Source organism: Pantherophis guttatus, chromosome 1, assembly GCF_059756535.1.
Source record: "Pantherophis guttatus breed Tessera chromosome 1, ASM5975653v1, whole genome shotgun sequence".
NCBI classification, from domain to species: domain Eukaryota; kingdom Metazoa; phylum Chordata; class Lepidosauria; order Squamata; family Colubridae; genus Pantherophis; species Pantherophis guttatus.
In genome coordinates, this window is record NC_142063.1 from 286,552,757 (window position 1) to 286,558,134 (window position 5,378).

Sequence of the window (5,378 nt, forward strand, 5' to 3'; positions counted from 1 at the left end):
GAAAAAAGCTAGAAAGAGCACAATTTAGAGTATAATCCTGTATAGATGTAGGTCCCACCACAACTTATTTACAGTTATTTTTTTTTAATTTAATGGTAAACATTAAATTAAAAAGCAGGAGAAAAGTTGTAAAAGTCCATTAAGGGATTATAAAATAGGCCAAAAGTCATCTAGTCATAAATCAAAAGATTTTAAAGCATCAAAAAGTGCAATTAAAACCCAAGCATGCTTAAGAAAAATGAGCAGCTGAAGGGAAAAGGTGGCAAGAGACCAGACCTTCCAATCACTCCTTACAGAGAATTGCAGGCATCCAGCCCTCCTCTTCTTTGTTTGTGCAGGATAATTTAAAAGTTGTCTTTGGTCCTTCCTAGTGTCCCCTTCAAAAAATGTGGCACAAAGCCACCAAATAATCAGATCTAGTGGCAAAATCAGCTATTGGTCAGTAGGAGAAAAAGAATCTCCTGTCCATTCAGCACATCATGTTGGGGGCAGGCCAGGATGCTGGGATTCAGTTAATGAAGCAGAGGCAGGAAGGAGAAGATGTTTCACATCCTCAGAGGCAGCTTGTTGTTGATCAGAGACCACTTAAATTGGTGCTATTTTTTCAGGAGTTACGGTAAGTTGGTAAACTTTAGCACTTGACAAAATCAGCAAAAGTTGGCAAAGCCCAAAAAAACACTTGACATATTTAATAATTCTAAGTGCCTGCCCTGCAAGAATGGATTGAACCTTTGCAGGATCCATTTGACCTCTTTCCCTAGAAATCAGATAATCTAAACAGTCCAAGACTGGAAAGTTAAATACATTTACAATTTACCATGCAGTTTGTATTTGCAGAGATGCACTTACACATTTCTGACCTGAGTAGAATGAATAAAAACAGTTTCGGGGGGGGGGAACATTCCTAGATAACTGCCATATATTTGTCCAGAATATCTATGAATTTCTTATTCATTAATTTAAAAGAGACTGATGGACAGTGGACTACAGAACACTATAGTGTATTGAAACTTCCCTTACAAATGTCAAAGGCTGTTAAGTGTTTGTGATCATCCTTTATCCAAATCAAATGGTAAATTCCTCTCAAGTCAGATTGACTGAAAATTTATGCCTTCTGAAGATGATCCAGGAGATGTGAAAGAAGAGGCAGTGAGTAGTGATTTCTAATTGTCACAAATTGAGAAATCTATCATCATGAACTAGTCTCAAGACTTATTTTTCTTTTCTATAAAAATAGCAATGCAGATGCAGGAGATGATGAGGGAAGGAATTCTTTCTTCAGACTGTTCAGAAACTTGTTTAAAACTGTTGACTCCTAAACTGACAAGGGATTTTTGTCATCTTAACTGTGATCTGGGCTGCAAAAAGTTGATAGTGTAGTTATATGCCCAATGAGAGGCCAATAGTCCCCAAAAAGAAAAGCTGTGAACTGTCCCCCCTTTTAATCTCTTCCATGTCTCAAATTTTCTAGCATGTCATCAATCATCACACAACATTGAAATAACTCTTCCAAGGTTCTTGGTGTGCCTTGTCATGCTAATTGATCATAGTAGTCAGAAAGACCTTCCCAAAACTGGTTGATGAAGGCAAAATCATTCATTCCTAGCACACTATTTATAAATCTCCCAATTAGCAGCTCCTGTTCTGGGTACTCACCAAAGATAGCTCTAAATTACTTAAAATCTTAATAGTTTTCTAGGATGGCATTGTCCCATCATCCTATCTGGCCTTTCTTTCAAAAGGCTAAGTATGTATCCCACTTTGACCTGATCTGTAGAAAATTCTGTTGATCTGCTGTAAAACAAATGTATTCATTACTGAATACGGAAGCTTAGGAATGTATCCTGAGCCCCCTGAACTTCCCTGGCAGGCTGCAATTAAATATCACCAGCAAGCGAGCAACCTGTGGGATTCCTTTAGACTGAGGTTGATCCAAATGCTGTGGTCTCTGTATCGTAACAAACCCACAAGCAGATGATCTATCTAACGATGTCTCCACAACTTGCTCTGCTGACAGTGAGGTACCTCAAGATCTGTAGCCATAGTTCAGGTCCAGAATGTTTGATCCAATGCTTCTCTGATGAGAGAGTGTGAAAGATTTCCAGACTGTATCAAGTTCTTCAAGGCTGGGAAATCCAAAAAACAAGAATCATTTGGATTTCTAGAATGAATTTTATTGCTAATGGAGTAAATATAATAGATACTTGAAAGCCTATCAGAGCAATTTTCTAAATTAACTTTTACCTAGCTGGTGTAAGGAAGAGTATTTACGTTCTTTCTTTCAATCTCCACCCCGACTAAGAAGTCTTTTCTCTAATGGTCTAACTCTCTCATCCAATGACTTGTTCCTTCCTTCCTACGTTCCCAAGATCTGTTAGTCATTCCATGACGTTTCAGTAATTTAAGTTTCCCAAAATTCATGGCTCTTTGAAAGATCCAGAATTTCCTTTGAAAGGGGTTATCCACATCCTCTCATTGGATGGCTGATAGTAGATGCCAATGATATTATTGCTTTTATTAATTCCTTCACATTTTAACCTAGATGACCTTTACAATATTGCCAAATTTATTTACTCAGATTTCTGAATAAATATACTTTACCTATTTGGAACTAAGGAGAAATTTCCTGACAGTGAGAGCAATTAACCAATGAAACAGCTTGCCTCCTGCAGGTATGGGTGCTCATTGCTGAAGGTTATCAAGAAAAGATTGGACATTCCATTTGTCCAGGATGGTATAAGGAATTCTGCCTTGGATGTGGGGGTTGGACTAGAAGACCTCCAAGGTCCTTTTCAGCCCTATGAGTCTATCTTTTGAACGAACTATCTGCTTCCATTGTTATATTCTAACCATGGGAGTCATTACAGCAGTGTGTTGTTCCTTTTAAATCCAAAGCTGTCTGTATGATCTGATGTTTTGTCACAATGCCCAAAGCAATATCACATTGCAATAATGAAAGTCCTTTACATTCTTGTAGCTTCACAATTCCTACCAAAGATTCAGAGCTTCTGACACAATAGCACAATGTTTTCAATATTTGACTGCCACAGATGATTCACTATTCCTCCTTTCTCTACCTGAAATATTAAGTGCACCTTGTTAATTTTGCATTTCAAGAAACAAAAGCCACAAACTTTATATGTTAGTGTTGTAATTTTTAATTGATCGTTCTAGTTGATTGGAGTGCAGTACATATTCTTCCAGTATAGTTTTGAATCTGAGGACTTCACCTTTAGGATTTTCATTTAGGAACTCCAAAAAATTCAATTTAAAGCTCTCCTAATAATTTTTGTCACACTTCAGCTGAACATATTTTTACTGGTTCTTTTGAAGTATGACCTATTTAATGCTAGCAGTCCATCATTTAAATACGATGATCCCCGACACCAAATTTTCTCATCAATATCATTTCTGCAGCTAGTTATTCACCTGAAATACTCTTCTTCTTCTTTCTGCTCTGCTTCCCTGAACTGGAAGGGTGACTAAAATATTGCCTGAACCTCAACTTCCAAGATGTCAAATTGCATCAGAAACAGTTGTAGCTATTCTTTATGTGACATTTCTCTCTATTGGATTAGCAAGATAATTATTAACCAATTTCATAAACCTTAGGATTTTTATCACATCCATAGTACTTATGATTGGCATACAACATCTACTGTAAACTGATAGGTCCAATTGGGATGTATTTTAGTTCCATTTGATAATATATCAGTAACTCCCAGAGTCATCTCTTTGCAGCTATATTCTCTCTGCTCTTCAGCCTGTCTCCTGTTTCTGTGTCTCTTTTTTTTTTCTTTGAAGGCTCAGGATTGGTTTCTTCTTCGAGGACCTGAAAACTGTTTTTCAAATTTCAGATCTTTATTGTCAGTGCACAACATATGTACAATGAGATTAGTTAAGCTTCCTCAGTGCACCCCCACAACCAGTGGTGAAATGTAAAAATTTGTTACTACTGGTTCTGTATGCGTGGCTTGGTGGGGGAGGGGGGTTAATGTGACTGGGTGGGAATGGCCAACTTTTTTTTTTACTTTTCAAACCATTTTTTCTATAACCTCTTCAGCTAAAGAGGTTGTAAAAAAATGCTTTTAAAAGGCTCTGCCAATCAGGCAACTCAGCTGGGATCATCAGAGGCTTTTAAAAGCATTTTTTCTACAACCTTTTTGGCCAAAGAGATTGTAGAAAAAATGCTTTTAAAAGCCTCTGACGATCCCAGCTGAGCCGCGTGATCATCAAAGGCTTTTTTTTTTTTTTTACTTTTAAAAGCATTTTTTTCGGCTGAAGAGGCTGTAGAAAAAATTCTTTTAAAAATTAAAAAAAAAGCCTCTGATGATTGCGCGGCTCAGCTGGGCATGGGGGGGGGCAGGGATTTTTGCTACCAGTTCTCTGAACCACCCGCCACCATCGCTACCGGATTGGGTGATCCGGTCCGAAACCGGGAGCATTTACCCCTGTCCCCAACACAATACAACTCACAGTGAAGACAGAAAATCCCTAACCCAATAAATCATATTAACAAAACACCCAGTCCTATTGCACCAGTGTGAACATGTTACACATTGCACTGACCCTGCAAGTCCATCGTACTATGTAGTTATGATGTTATTTCACATTCAGGAGTCTGACAGCCCATGGATAAAAACTGTTCTTTAGCCTGTTTGTGCAGTTGGTTATGCTTCAGTGGTGGGTTGGACCGGTTTGGACCAGTTCGCGAGAACCAGTAGTAAAACCAGTGGGAGGCTCCGCCCACCGACCCCAACGTCATCAGGAAGCTTCTGCGCATGCATGCAGCCCCGTTGTGAACCGGTAGTAAAGGTAAGTAGAACCCACCCCTGTTATGCTTCTATATCACCTTATTGACGGTAGGAAGGTAAAGAAGTGGTGACCAGGGTGAGAGTCGTCCCTGTGATCCAGTAATGTAGAATATCTTCTACTTCTCATACTTCTGGCAGCCACTGTAATCTATTGGTCTTGCTCTTTTGTCTGATTATTTCCCTTATGTCAGTTTCTGGAGTAGTTCCTGCTTTTTCTGATCTGGTACTTTATTGTCTCTCAGCAGCTGAAATTGACTATTTGCTGCACCAATCCTTATTTAAACTGCTAAAAGGTTGTACTGGCTACAGATATGCTCTAAAATGTTTTCAGGCAGTGATTAAGAACCATATCGTCATGTGTATAATACATTTTTCTGCCCAAGTTTAATTGAGTAAAAATAGAAATTTGATATCGTTAGCTAAAGCTGATACGTATTTGTATATTATGTAATGACAGAATTATGTAATACTGTAATTCAAGGTCACTTGTAGGATTAAATTTTAGGCTGTACTTAAGACTGATATAGAACTAGAAAGCTCAGAGGCAGAGATTCAAGGACATAG